Below are 16,662 nucleotides of genomic sequence, written 5' to 3'. Positions count from 1 at the left end.
AAAGCTTTCCTTAAGTTTGAGTTAGTCACAGTGGTCAGGTATTCTGCCACTGTGTACTCTCTGTTTAGGGTCAAATAGCATTCTAGTTTGCTCTGTTTTTTGTTAATTAGTTGACACGTTGGAAGAATTATCTTTTTGTTTTCTCATGATTTGGTTGGGTCTAATTGTGTTGCTCTGTGGTGTCTGTTTGTGAACAGAGCCCCAGGACCAGCTTGCTTTGGGGACTCTTCCCCAGGTTCATCTCCCTGTAGTTGATGGATTTGTGCTCTCTCTCTCTCTCTCTCTCTCTCTCTCTCTCTCTCTCTCTCTCTCTCTCTCTCTCTCCTCTCTCTCTCTCTCTCTCTCTCTCTCTCTCTCTCTCTCTCTCTCTCTCTCTCTCTCTCTCTCTCTCTCTCTCTCTCTCTCTCTCTCTCTCTCTCTCTCTCTCTCTCTCTCTCTCTCTCTCTCTCTCTCTCTCTCTCTCTCTCTCTCTCTCAAAACATTTGGCAGCATCCTCCCCCTTCACTCAAGACGGCAGGTTGCAAATACAGTATACCTGTGTGTGTGTGTGTGTGTGTGTTACACAAGCTGCCAGGAAAATTTACGAACGATAGACACACACACACGTGTGAACTCTCTCTCTGACTGAAGAGAAAATCGGGGGATAGGTCAGGTGGACAAAGTGTTACAGGGAACGGCAGTGTGAATTGACTACACACACACGCGCGCGTGCGCACGAGCACACACAGACACACACACACCTGACAAGAGTATTTTCAAAGTGCCTTGCCAGTCACCTGTGACCTTGCTAACCCTTGAAGTCTATTTATAATAGTTTAATATTCATTCTAACCCCCTCCACAGTACCCCCACCCTCTTTCCAAACCAACCACCATCCTTTCCACTACCACTCCATTCCATGTTCTTTTGGGCTCTATATCTTATTCTGTGCCAAACTACCACCCCCTCCCCCGGCACGCGAACGGGCAGTAATAGCAACACCATGCCATGTCCATGGCAACCCCATACCGCTGCAATGGATGCTCTGGTCTCTCTCTGGTCTCTCTTGGGTTTTACGGTGCCATTTGGCTCCGGTGTGTGTGTCTGTATGTGTCTACGTGTGTGTGTACGTGTGTGTGTGTATGTGTGTGTGGCACATTACTTTACTGCGACTGACAGACTCCAACAGCTCTATCCACTGACTGCTTTTGATATAAAGATCCAGCGGTGACCAACAGCGCTCACACAACGGTCACGCTGAATACACAAAAATAACACACACGCATGCACGTAGGCACACACACACAGACACACACACACACTCCTCAAAGTCCTCCAAGCCACACAAAGACACTACATTCACTAACATATTAAACATACACACCACTTTCCTCTGCCAGACCGCCCGCTTGCCTGGTTCTGGGCGATTCACGCCCCACTGAAGTCAGTTTATAAGCCGTAACGTGTTGAAGTTGCGTCTGTTCAAGGGAGACTTTCGAAACACAGTCAGCTTTCCATTTGTTCCCCCTTTCTTTTCTATTAGGATAACTGAAGCTTTCTTTCCAGCCTCCAAACCCATAACTCTGGAACCAAACTAGACCTGCAGGCACTTTGGCTTGATTTACTACACCAGGGATAGACAGAACGAGACAAAGAAAGAGAAAAAAGAAATCCAATTCCATTATTGGTGTTTTTTTTCTTTATTCAGATGATAATGGCTTACTGTAGATTTAAATCCCGGACCGGGTCTCTCTGCAGGATGAGAGCGGAGGAGAACGACTTCAAATCCATTTAACATGCTCCAGCAGTGAGCACCTTAGAGACAGGAGGAGGATGCACACACACACACACACACATGTATGTATGCATGCATATATACACACACACAATCAGCCATTTCTGCGAGACAGGGAGGACTGGTGCGTATCAGTGGAGATGTGAGAGCACGTGGGAAAGGTTGGACACACCAACAGGGGGTTTGAACATTACAAGACTGTAGGCCGCGATTCAAAATCATGAGCTTCTCCGTAGCGGTATACAGACAGCAGTGTTCTGAGAGAGACAGAGAGAGACAGAGAGAGACAGAGAGACAGAGAGAGACATCGTCCTTAGCTCTGGCATCTTCCCCAATATTTGGAACCAAGGACTGATCACCCCAATCCACAAAAGTGGAGACAAATTTGACCCCAATAACTACCGTGGAATATGCGTCAACAGTAACCTTGGGAAAATCCTCTGCATTATCATTAACAGCAGACTCGTACATTTCCTCAATGAAAACAATGTACTGAGCAAATGTCAAATTGGCTTTTTACCAAATTACCGTACAACAGACCATGTATTCACCCTACACACCCTAATTGACAACCAAACAAACCAAAACAAAGGCAAAGTCTTCTCATGCTTTGTTGATTTCAAAAAAGCCTTCGACTCAATTTGGCATGAGGGTCTGCTATACAAATTGATGGAAAGTGGTGTTGGGGGTAAAACATACAACATTATAAAATCCATGTACACAAACAACAAGTGTGCGGTTAAAATTGGCAAAAAACACACACATTTCTTCACACAGGGTCGTGGGGTGAGACAGGGATGCAGCTTAAGCCCCACCCTCTTCAACATATATATATCAACGAATTGGCGCGGGCACTAGAACAGTCTGCAGCACCCGGTCTCACCCTACTAGAATCCGAAGTCAAATGTCTACTGTTTGCTGATCATCTGGTGCTTCTGTCACCAACCAAGGAGGGCCTACAGCAGCACCTAAATATTCTGCACAGATTCTGTCAGACCTGGGCCCTGACAGTAAATCTCAGTAAGACCAAAATAATGGTGTTCCAAAAAAGGTCCAGTCACCAGGACCACAAATTCCATCTAGACACCGTTGCCCTAGAGCACACAAAAAACTATACATACCTCGGCCTAAACATCAGCACCACAGGTAACTTCCACAAAGCTGTGAACGATCTGAGAGACAAGGCAAGAAGGGCCTTCTATGCCATCAAAAGGAACATAAATTTCAACATACCAATTAGGATCTGGCTAAAAATACTTGAATCAGTCATAGAGCCCATTGCCCTTTATGGTTGTGAGGTCTGGGGTCCGCTCACCAACCAAGATTTCACAAAATGGGACAAACACCAAATTGAGACTCTGCATGCAGAATTCTGCAAAAATATCCTCCGTGTACAACGTAGAACACCAAATAATGCATGCAGAGCAGAATTAGGCCGATACCCACTAATTATCAAAATCCAGAAAAGAGCCGTTAAATTCTACAACCACCTAAAAGGAAGCGATTCCCAAACCTTCCATAACAAAGCCATCACCTACAGAGAGATGAACCTGGAGAAGAGTCCCCTAAGCAAGCTGGTCCTAGGGCTCTGTTCACAAACACAAACACACCCCACAGAGCCCCAGGACAACAGCACAATTAGACCCAACCAAATCATGAGAAAACAAAAAGATAATTACTTGACACATTGGAAAGAATTAACAAAAAAACAGAGCAAACTAGAATGCTATTTGGCCCTAAACAGAGAGTACACAGTGGCAGAATACCTGACCACTGTGACTGACCCAAACTTAAGGAAAGCTTTGACTATGTACAGACTCAGTGAGCATAGCCTTGCTATTGAGAAAGGCCGCCGTAGGCAGACATGGCTCTCAAGAGAAGACAGGCTATGTGCACACTGCCCACAAAATGAGGTGGAAACTGAGCTGCACTTCCTAACCTCCTGCCCAATGTATGACCATATTAGAGAGACATATTTCCCTCAGATTACACAGATCCACAAAGAATTTGAAAACAAATCCAATTTTGATAAACTCCCATATCTACTGGGAGAAATTCCACAGTGTGCCATCACAGCAGCAAGATTTGTGACCTGTTGCCACAAGAAAAGGGCAACCAGTGAAGAACAAACACCATTGTAAATACAACCCATATTTATGCTTATTTATTTTAACTTGTGTGCTTTAACCATTTGTACATTGTTACAACACTGTATATATATAATATAACATTTGTAATGTCTTTATTGTTTTGAAACTTCTGTATGTGTAATGTTTACTGTTAATTTGTATTGTTTATTTCACTTTTGTATAATATCTACCTCACTTGCTTTGGCAATGTTAACACATGTTTCCCATGCCAATAAAGCCCCTTGAATTGAATTGAATTGAATTGAATTGAGAGAGAGAGAGAGACAGAGAGACAGAGAGAGAGAGAGACAGAGAGAGAGACAGAGAGAGAGACAGAGAGAGAGACAGAGAGAGACAGAGAGAGACAGAGAGAGAGAGAGAGAGAGAGAGAGAGAGAGAGAGAGAGAGAGAGAGAGAGAGAGAGAGAGAGAGAGAGAGAGAGAGAGAGAGAGAGAGAGAGAGATAATAGGAGTATATGCTGGGCACCCATTCAGGTTTGGACGTCTTTTGCAGTATGAGCATATAGCCACCACCAGAGGGCATGCTTTGTAACATGGTGCTACCTCATACATACAGAGTCAGGGGTGCATGAAAAAAACTGGCACTATACACACACACACACACACACACACACACACACACACACACACACACACACACACACACACACACACACACACACACACACACACACACACACACACACACACACACACACACACACACACACACACACACACACACACACTCTCTCTGAGGGTGTCTCAGGGAGATTTGGGATATGCAAAAAACACATTTCCAAATGACATGTGTTAATACAAATAGGACAAAGATAAGTACCTACCAAATTATTATTATTATATTTATTATTATTATATGTGTGAGTACAGTGCCAATGTTCTTTGTCTGTTTACATATATTTGGGGTAAATATTTACCAAAGCTAAGACCTGAAAATCTGAGTCTGAGTCCACATTCTGAAGGAATTAATCAATTTAATTGTTCCCAGTCTAATCCGACTGGGGTTCATGAAGATATTCCATGATGACAAAATGCTATTCTGTTGGCACACACACAGACACACACACAAACACACACACAGACACACACACAGAGAAAAATGCATTTTGAAAAATAACATTTATTTAATTTGAATAACTATGTATTTGTTGATGTGTTTTGTGTGGGCATATGTTTCTGCATTTGAGTATGTGTACAACCCTCTCGGGCAGAAGTGTGTGTGTGTGTGTGTGTGTCTCTCCATCAGTCTCAGATTTGTGCCGCTGTCTCAGGAAATGAAGGAGAATGTCACTCCCATGGAAAAGGAAACACCCACTCTTACCTTCCCTTGGAAAGGACACACACACACACACACACACACACACACACACACACACACACACACACACACACACACACACACACACACACACACACACACACACACACACACACACACACACACACACACACACACACACACACACACCCCAACAAGCTCTTACGGTCTCAGTGCAGAATCATAATTTGTTTAGTCACACTGACATTGTAGATTAATGGACTAGAAGTGTTTTTAGAGGGAGAGGGTGAGAGAGAGAGAGAGAGAGAGAGAGAGAAAGAGCATGTGAGAGAGAGAGAGAGAGAGAGGGGGAGAGAAAGAGCATGTGAGAGAGAGAGAGGGGGGAGAGAGAGAGGAGAGAGAGAGAGTGAGAGAGAGACACACACAGTAGAATTCAATATAGATCCATAAGTCCAGTAAATAACAGTGCTAAAGTGCGTCTGTAAATCATGGCCCCCTTGTGTGGAGATGAGAGGAGCATCAATCTGAGTGTTGGCACAAAGCTGAGCTCATGGAACAACATTCTCCAGAGGGAGGAGAGGGAGTCAAAACAAACACATGGGGTCTCCTCTCAATCACTTTCTAGCTGTCCTACTCTTAACCTCTCTTTCTCTTTGTCATGTAACTGTTGCAAACGCTTTGCCGATTAAAGCTTTCTCATATTTACTGATATCTCTTTCTCTTTATTTACTGATCTCTCTTTCTCTTTATTTACTGATCTCTCTTTCTCTTTATTTACTGATCTCTCTTTCTCTTTATTTACTGATCTCTCTTTCTCTTTATTTACTGATCTCTCTTTCTCTTTATTTACTGATCTCTCTTTCTCTTTATTTACTGATCTCTCTTTCTCTTCATTTAGTGATCTCTCTCTCTTTATTTAGTGTTCTCTCTTTGTCTTTCTGTATTTCTCTCCCTGCCCCTCTCTCTCCTTCTCTCCCGTTCTTTCTCCGTTTCTCTCTCTCGTAACTGTGGCTGGACGGAGGAGAGTTTTTCCGTTCCATTGGCAGGAGAAAGAGAAGGAGAGATGGAGAAAGAGAGAGAGGGAGAGAGAGAGAGAGTGGGAGAGAGAGAGAGAGAGAAAGAGAGAGAGAGAGAGATACACAGAAATGTCTACATTTATTCCAAATTTTAACTTATTAAACCCAGAGGAAAAACTAAAAATACTCATGGGTGAAGGAGCAATGGCTCCTCTTGCAGCCAAATATGTATTTGCCTGCCATAGCCTGAGGGACACTGAATAATAACATCTGCATAGTAAGCAGTATTATGACTGTTACTTATTATGACTGTTATTGTTATTACTGTTATTGTTATTACTATTATTATTGTTGTTTATCATTCCAAGTAGTAATGGTATGGGTGGTAATGGTAATGATAGCAGTTTAATGATGGTGGTAGTGGTAGTAGTGGTAATGATGATAGTAGTTGTAGTACCAATGTAATGGTGAAGATGACCGTTATTTAGTTATAAGTTAGTTATAATTTCATTTTTTTATTACATTACATTCGATTATTGACTGTTACCATTTTATTGTTACTATTTTTATATTTAATTTTGTATTATTATTATTATTATTATTATTATTTGTCATTGTTTATAATTTTATTACAATGTATATTGTATACATTGTTGCTTTGGCAATATTGACACAATGTTTTTCATGCCAATAAAGCAGCTTGAATTTGAATTTGAATTTGAGAGATAGCCAGATAAAGACAGAGAGAGAGAGCGAGAGCGAGAGCGAGAGCGAGAGCGAGAGCGAGAGAGAGAGAGAGAGAGAGAGCCAGATAAAGACAGAGAGAGAGAGAGAGAGAGAGAGAGAGAGAGAGAGAGAGACAGATAAAGACAGAGAGAGAGAGAGAGAGAGAGAGAGAGCCAGATAAAGACAGAGAGAGAGAGAGAGAGAGAGAGAGAGAAAGAGAGAGTGAGAGAGAGAGAGAAAGAGAGAGAGAGAGAGTGGGAGAGAGAGAGAAAGAGAGAGAGATGGAGAAAGAGTGGGAGAGAGAGAGAAAGAGAGAGATGGAGAAAGAGTGGGAGAGAGAGAGAAAGAGAGAGAGATGGAGAAAGAGAGGGAGAGAGAGAGAGAGATGGAGAAAGAGAGGGAGAGAGAGAGAGTGAGAGAGAGAGATAAAGACAGAGAGAGAGATTGGGAGGCTTGACAAAGTGGTGTTGTTATTTTCCCTCTGACTCTCCATTGACTCTGTCAGCAGCCTCTTGGACTGCTTCCCAAATGACACCCAATTCGTTATTTAGTGCACTACTTTTGACCAGGGCACATAGGGTTCTGATCAACAGTAGTGCCATTTTTAGGAAATAGGAGGCCATTTGGGACACGGCCCAGGGCTTCAAACATGCCTGACAACATACCCAGCAGCACTATCAAACACCTCTTATCTAGCAGCACACACTTACAGCCTGGGCTCAGAGAGAAAGGAGAGAGGGATGGTAGAGGGTAGATGGAGGAAAAGGGGTGGGAGTTGAGGTAGTTAAGGGTGAGGGTGGCATGTGGGGTACAGCATACTCATGAGAATGGTCATTCACTTATCCATCATTCCCCTACATCCATACTGAGTGGTGCAGCGGTCTAAGGCACTGCATCTCAGTGCAAGAGGTGTCACTGCAGTCCCTGGTTCGTAATCCAGACTGGATCATATCCGGCCATGATTGGGAGTCCCATAGGGCGGTGCACAATTGGCCAATATACTGTGGATAAGGGCTGTTCTTCGGCAGGATGCAATTGCTATTATAAACTGATTACCAGCTTAACTGGAGTAGTAAAAATATATGTTTTGTCATACCTTTGGTATACAATCTGATCTACCACGGCTGTCAGCCAATCAGCATTCAGGCCTCGAACCACCCAGTTTATAATTGAATTTATACAATCTTCCACTGTCTTGTGAGGATGTCACTGAACTCTCAATGCCCTGTAATAAAGAAAAATGTTGATCTTGAAGAGGTCCAACGGTCCGTCCTACAAACCTAAAAAACCTGGTTTGTAAAAACCGCAGCGATAGCACCACCGATGAGACATTTAATGTTTCTCCGGAGAAGTTTTCTGTGTTTGAATATGTTGCCGTGAGAGTTCCCCGAGTTTCCCAAGTTAACGTGTGAGGAACTCCTGTGTCTCCTTGTCTTTTGAAAAGAGGAGGAAAACAACTCAGGGTTGGAGTTAGGGACGCATATAGGATCTGAGCCATATGGAGGTAGTTAGAACGTGGTTGGTTTTAGAGTTTACCTCTACCTGTGTCTCTACCTGTGTCTCTACCTGTGTCTCTACCTGTGTCTCTACCTGTGTCTCTACCTGTGTCTCTACCTGTGTCTCTACCTGTGTCTCTACCTGTGTCTCTACCTGTGTCTCTACCTGTGTCTCTACCTGTGTTCAACAACAGAACTGACTGTCGGATAGAGGCAGAACTGAAGGGAGGAAATGGGGGACTGTGATTGATGGGTTTTTCAAGTGTTTTTGTGTGTGTGCATGTGTGTTCATGATTGTGTATGTGTTCGTGCTTGTGTGTGTGTGTGTGTTCATGATTGTGTGTGTGTTCACGCGCGTGTGTGTGTGTGTGTGTGTATGGCTCTGTTTATTATGTGTATTTGTCTGAATCTGCTGACTCTTATTGCCCCCTTGTTCACTGTCTGGCAGTGAATCCATGGGAGGTTTCCAAGACCGGAGCTAAACAACAGAGTCCCATCAACTCCTCAGGGGTCATATCCTTTATATAAAACTGAACCTCACCCCCTTTTCGTCTTATTATAGATTTAGTACAAAGGCCACGTTTCTATTCTCTCCATGTCAAGTGTGGAGGAAGGAGAGTTCGCTCTCTGATGAATGGGTCAATATTGAATAAGAGTTGGAAATAAGTCTTCTGGGGGCATTTTTAAAAGCCTGAACCATGTTATTGTTCTAGTCTGAGCTTGCTTTAGCTGAGTGTAGGTGTGTGTATGAGGAGAAGGAGACTGGGCTCATTATGGCGTTATGGGTCTCCTTGGAGGGAGGTATTAAAAAGCCTTTCACTCACAGCTCTGGATTTTCTGGGGTAGTAAATGGCTGTTAAGTGCTTGACACACACACACATGCGTGAACACACACACACACACACACATGCGTGAACACACACACACACACACACACACACATGCGTGAACACATAAATAAGCATGAACACAGATGCACACCCACATGCATGCAGACACACGCGCACACACACACACACACACACACACACACACACACACACACACACACACACACACACACACACACACACACACACACACACACACACACACACACACACACACACACACACACACACACACACACACACACACACACACACACACACACACACACACACTTCTTCCTTGCCTGTGGCTGGACTTGGGTCTGTTATAGTCTGTCCTGAAGAGACTAGTGTTATTTTGACTGAAGGGTTTGAAGATGTTATCATGGAGTGGACACAGGTCAGGATTTCTCACCCAACATTGACATCAGAATACCGTAAGAAAGAAAATGAACAACAAGAGATGGAAATACACCATGTGTAGTCTGACTGGGACCCAAAAGACTGGCTGTTCTTTTTCTTACTTCCGGTTTCTCTTTCTTTTCATTCCACATTTGCCTCAAACTTCTATGACTAACAGTAAAAAACATCTTCCACAGCTGCATACAGCAAGCACAAAACATGTCTCCAGGAACTATAGTTTTAGTCATGACCAGTCACATTGTGCCTTGTTGTCCTCATATTTACTCTCTGACCTCCCGGGTTGTTGACCTCACCAGGAAACGTCTCCTGGTCTGCGTGCTAAATCCCACCCTATTTCCTATGATCCCTGGTCAAAAGCAGTGGGATATCTTTTATGGAATAGGGTTCCATTTGGGACGCAGATTCTCTCACAGAAAGATGGTACCGCCACATGCCCAGTTGCCCACAGTACACTATGAACCCATTGGTCTGCCCACAAACATTGGCATGCCTGGGCTTCCCAGAGTAAGCATATCCGGTTTGGCTTGGCCAACCATGAAGGGGTGGTTCAAACGGTTGTAGGGAATGGCTATAACCACTAACCCACTGGGCAGCATCAGAGTCTATATAGGTGAAGAAATACAGACAACGGACTTTTCTATCTGGAACCTGTAAGAAGACGTACAGCTCTGGGATCTTATTTTTGCCCACGCCAATGAGGGTTACGAAACGCTGGGCAAATAGTTCATACATTTCAAACAGTTCAGCATCATACACAATCAATGGACATCTGTAGCTATGACATTGACCTTTATAGGACTATGAAGCGTAAACTAACTACTCCAATAAGGGTTACAAAGGCTAGGTACAGAGTTCATTGTTCTGTGGTTGGTGTATTGAGAGCTCTCTAGCTATTTATCTAGCTATTTCTGATTGTACCAGGCAGGGCATGCTCTCTCTCTCAACTCTGAGGCTACAGAAAGCCCTATCCTGGCATTAGTTCCTCATCCTCTCTGTTCAGAATGTCAGCACATTGAGCAACATGTGTTTCATAACGCTCCCTCCATGCCAGACCTGGGTTCAAATTCTATTTAAAATTGCTCAAATACTTTGACTGCTTGCTTTACATTTATGTAAAGTGACTGTTAGTCATTTAGCAGACACTCTTATCCAGAGCGACTTACAGGAAGAGTAGTGCCTTGCTCAAGGGCACATCGACAGACGTTTCACCTAGTTGACTCTGGGATTCGAGCCAGCAACCTTTCAACCCAACTCTCTTAAAACGCTAAGCTACCAGCTACAGGCTTTATTCTGCCTGAAAGGTCAGGTGGACAGGGTTTGCTATTTTGGGACTGTTCTATTGGTCCATTAAGCCAGGCAAGCTCGATCAAGAACAGATACAGTATTTACAATGATTTACAATAGTATTTTAATCTACATGTAGGTCTGCTCCGTTCAGAGGCATTAGGCATTGAGCTGTCGAGCCAATCATTCGAGGCTTTTTCCTTAATCATTTCCTATAATCAGGAAACAAAAATAAAAATGATGAGGATAAAAAAAGAAAGAGAAAAATGTTGTGTTCCCTCCAATTTCTACCTGCCGTGGTGTATGAGCCCTGGTTTCCTGTCCAGACCTAAACGATTGTATGTAGTGTGTGTGTGTGTGTGTGTGTGTGTGTGTGTGTGTGTGTGTGTGTGTGTGTGTGTGTGTGTGTGTGTGTGTGTGTATTTATGTGTGAGTTTGTGTGTGTCCGTGCACACGTGCGGGTGCATATGTAGCTGTAACATAAGGTTTCTTGTTTCTGTTTATCCCCATAACTTACACATTCATTGCCTGATGGAGTCAGACAGGAGAGGTAATGCAGTTTCGCAGTGATCCTAACAAGCGGAACAACTACGTAAAGTAGTGGTAGAAATGTGTTGGCATTGTTTTGTTTTGTACATAATAGACAAGAAGGCTTATTGCATAGCTTAGAAATCGTGTAGATAGGAAGTGGAGTATGATTTCACAGCGGACATTGCATTTGTTTATCAGCTATAATCAACGGAAAACTTCTACCTCTTCTTTTTCTACGTCTTCATCTTTCTCTCACTTTCAGCTTTCTGATCTCTCTCTCTCTTTCTGACTCCTTCTCCCTCTCTTTCTGATCTCTCTCTCTCTTTCTGACTCCTTCTCCCTCTCTTTCTGATCTCTCTCTCTCTCTTTCTGACTCCCTCTCCCTCTCTTTCTGATCTCTCTCTCTCTCTTTCTGACTCACTCTCCCTCTCTTTCTGATCTCTCTCTTTCTCTTTCTGAGCTCTCTCTCTCTCTCTCTTTCTGATCTCTCTCTCTCTCTTTCTGACTCCCTCTCCCTCTCTTTCTGATCTCTCTCTCTCTCTTTCTGATCTCTCTCTCTCTCTTTCGGATCACTCTCTCTCTCTCTTTCTGACTCCCTCTCCCTCTCTTTTTGATCTCTCTCTCTCTCTTTCTGACTCCCTCTCCCTCTCTTTCTGATCTCTCTCTCTCTCTTTCTGACTCCCTCTCCCTCTCTTTCTGATCTCTCTCTCCCTCTTTCTGACTCCCTCTCTCTCTCTTTCTGACTCCCTCTCCCTCTCTTTCTGATCTCTCTCTCCCTCTTTCTGACTCCATCTCCCTCTCTTTCTGATCTCTCTCTCTCTCTTTCTGACTCCCTCTCTCTCTCTTTCTGATCTCCCTCTCTTTCTGATCTCTCTCTCTCTCTTTCTGACTCCCTCTCCCTCTCTTTCTGACTCCCTCTCCCTCTCTTTCTGATCTCTCTCTCTCTCTTTCTGACTCCCTCTCCCTCTCTTTCTGATCTCTCTCTCTCTCTTTCTGACTCCCTCTCCCTCTCTTTCTGATCTCTCTCTCTCTCTTTCTGACTCCCTCTCCCTTTCTTTCTGATCTCCCTCTCTCTCTTTCTGACTCCCTCTCCCTCTCCCTCTCTTTCTATCTCTCTCTCTCTCTCTCTCAAAGACAATATAAGAGAGGATATACAGTGCATTCGGAAAGTATTCAGACCCCTTCCGTCTTTCTACATGTTGTTACGTTACAGCCTTATTCTAAAATTTATAAAATTATTTTTCCCCTCATCAAGCTACACACAATAACCCATAATGACAAAGCGAAAACAGGTTTTTAGAAATGTTTGCAAACTTATAAAAAATAAAAAACAGAAATACCTTATAAGTATTCAGTCCCTTTGCTATGAGACTCAAAATTGAGCTCAGGTCATCCTGTTACCATTGATCATCCTTGAGATGTTTCTAAGACTTGATTGGAGTCCACCTATGGTAAATTCAATTGACTGGACATGATTTGGAAAGGAACACACCTGTCTATATGAGGTCCCACAGCTGACACTGCACGTCAGAGCAAAAACCAAGCCAAGGGTTTGAAGGAATTGCCGTAGAGCTTCAAGACAGGATTGTGTCGAGGCACAGATCTGGGGAAGGGTACCTAAAAATGTCTGCAACATTGAGGATCCCCAAGAACACAGTGGCATCCATCAATCTTAAATGGAAGAAGTTTGGAAGCACAGAGACTCTTCCTAGAGCTGGCTTCCCGGTCAAACTGAGCAATAGGGGGAGAAGGGCCTTGGTCAGGGAGGTGACCAAGAACCCGCAGGTCACTCTGACAGAGCTCCAGAGTTCCTCTGTTGCCAAAATGCACCTGAAGAACTCTCAGACCATGAGAAACAAGATTCTCTGTTCTGATGAAACCAAGATTGAACTCTTTGGCATGAATGCCAAGTGTCACGTCTGGAGGAAACCTGGCACCATCCCTACGGTGAAGCATGGTGGTGGCAGCATCATGCTGTGGGGATGTTTTTCAGCGCCAGGGACTGTGAGACTAGTCAGGATCGAGGGAAAGATGAACAGAGCAAAGTACGGAGAGATCCTTGATGAAGAACTGCTCCAGAGCACTCAGGACCTCAGACTGGGGTGAAGGTTCACCTTACAACAGGACAATGACCCTAAGCACACAGCCAAGAGTAACCAGGAGTGGCTTCGGGACAAGTTTCTGAATGTCCTTGAGCAGCCCAGCTAGAGCCCAGACTTGAACCCGATCGAACATCTCTGGAGAGACCTGAAAATACTGCAGCTGTGCAGCGACCCTCCCCATCCAACCTGACACAGCTTGAGAGGATCTGCAGAGAAGAATGGGAGAAACTCCCCAAATACAGTTGTACCAATCGTGTAGCATCATACCCAAGAAGACTCCAGATTTGAATTGCTGCTAAAGGTGTTTTAACAAAGTACTGAGTAAAAGGTCTGAATACATATGCAAATGTGATATTTCAGTTTTTTTATTTTAATACATTTGCTAAAAACCTGTTTTTGCTTCATTATGGGGTATTGTGTATAGATTGATGAGGTGTTCCTGTCAGTATGGATAATCTGTCTTTGGATAAAAGCACCTTGACCTTTCAGTGTGCTGGCACTACTAAAACGGCACTAGGGATAGAACATACAGACAACCAACACCAGTCAGTCTTAGCCCAGGGTGGCATAGCAAAGAACCTACCTACGCAGCTTGTGACTGTAACTTAAAAAACAACTGAGGATGTGTCTCAAATGACACCCTATTCCCTACATGGTACACTACTTCTAACAAGAGCCGATAGGGCTCTGATAGGGAATAGGGTGCCATTTGGGAAGCATTCAAAGACTTACATGACCTCGGCAAAACATTCAGAGCTCCTTGGATGATAGATTTAGAGTTAAAAGGGGAAAATAGAACACGTCTTTCACCGTGCATTAACCATAAGCCCAGGTCGCGAATGCTGCAGCAATCTCTTCAGGGAAGGATGTTGGTTGGCCAACAAACACAGCACTTAATTACTCTGAGCTTCGAGTCAGTTACAGCCGTGTTTCATGTGGTTTGCAGATGGTTACACGCTCTCTCTCGCCTTCTTTCTCTCTCTTTCCCTCTTGCTCCCCTTCTTTCCCTCTCTTTCCCTCTTGCTCCCCTTCTTTCCCTCTTGTCCCCTCTCTTGTTTCCTCTCCTTCCTCTTCGAGCCTCCAGCTAAGAGCACTGTTGTGTTTTCGCAGCACTAATATGAACCAGAGAACCGGTGATTTCCGACAATGTTCCACTTTGCAAACCGCCGATCCAAAGAGTAGAACCAACAAGATCCTGTATGAGGCCTGACCGGACCTGGACCCAGGAGCCAAAGAGCTGGGTAGAACCACAGGGAGGAAGCCTTTGTGACATGTGGGTAGTGGGTGTTAGAGATGTAGGTAACCTTGGTTTGGAAAAAGAGGGGTTGCAATGCAGACTGTTATGGAGAGAGAGAGTGAGGGAAGAAGAGCGAGAGAGTGAGACACAGAGAAAGAAAGAGTGAGAAAGAAAGGAGTCGGCCTGGGTCTGAGTTTGTATAAGCTATGAGGCTGCTTTGATCTGACCAAGGATTTGAAACGGTGTCAACAGAAACATGCAGAGGCCGTCTGTTCGCTCTGAGACGGAGGTCGGTTCACAGTTACAAAGGCCCACCGCCAGCTCGCTACAACCTCTGGGCTCGCACTGTTTGTTTGTCTTGTCGGAAAGGCCCAGCCGCAAATCTTAGGTTGCACACTCAAAATTAAACCTGTGATTAGTGCAGGTATCGAATGAAATAGAAGGTTTTTTAAGACATAGCACTGGGCTATGTCTATCTAACATTTCATATTAGATCTAGTTTTTTTAAGGTAGTCCTATTTCTAGACCCATTCCTCCGAACAGACAAGCGCTCTCTCCCCATATAGATAGAAGTATCTCAGGTCGTATGTGTTTGAGAAGAGGAGGAGGAGATGGGCAATCCCTCTCTCTCACCCCAAAGAAGGATGAGTCTCCCAGGTCTCATATGTTTTAGAAGAGGAGAAAGAAAAAGAGAAGGGATTGCCAGATCATTACAGAGAGAGGAAGTGTCTCGGCCATATGACAGACATCTGATTCAAACCTCATGTTAGTAGACAGGACCCTGAGACAGACGCACGCACGCACGCACGCACGCACGCACGCACGCACGCACGCACGCACGCACGCACGCACGCACGCACGCACGCACGCACGCACGCACGCACGCACGCACGCACGCACGCACGCACGCACGCACGCACGCACGCACGCACGCACGCACGCACGCACGCACGCACGCACGCACGCACGCACGCACGCACGCACACACACACACACACACACACACACACACACACACACACACACACACACACACACACACACACACAGTCCCAGGCCTATTGTAGATCTTACAATGTTATTCACATACACTCACTGCTCCCAGGCCAATGGGCTTTCTGAAAATTCATTCAGGATACGCATTATTCATTCTCCCAAAGTACTTCTCCATCAAATGCAATTTGTCATCAATACTAAGTCAAATGTAAATATTGTATCTTGGTCTTGTATGCAGCAGGTGTTAGTGAGTCAGATTAGAGCTATCGCTAGCTGTTGGCATATGCTTCTCAGAAATTATGGAATTTCTAAACAGTGTGAGGGTTTTCTGGATTCTATTCACATACGCCACATACCATGCATCTGTAGAGTCTGCTAAATGTGGATAGACTACTTTGAACTGCTGCAGTGGATGTTTCCCAGTCTACAGACAGTAGAAGACATGGATGGGTCTGTGTGCTTAAGTCCCTCTGTTGGACACCACTGGTCAAGACATTTCATCCACTGGGATCTGCTGAGAAAGTCCGGTCAAACATATGCGCACTCAAGGGGACTCCAAGCTAGGCTGAAAAGATGGACTACACTTCCTATTATCCTGATGGCTAATGTTCAGTCGCTGGACACGTGTGTTATTATCACTGCTGTGTACATACCGCCACAAGCAAACACCAAGGTGGCACTCAACGAACTGTACAAGATTATTAGCCAGCAAGAATCCTATTTATTGTTGCTGGCTTGTAACTGCGAGTGCATGTTGCACATGGCGCCGACAGAGATGGT

This window comes from Salvelinus namaycush, chromosome 27, assembly GCF_016432855.1.
Source record: "Salvelinus namaycush isolate Seneca chromosome 27, SaNama_1.0, whole genome shotgun sequence".
Lineage (NCBI taxonomy): Eukaryota > Metazoa > Chordata > Actinopteri > Salmoniformes > Salmonidae > Salvelinus > Salvelinus namaycush.
This window is presented reverse-complemented; position numbering follows the sequence as displayed.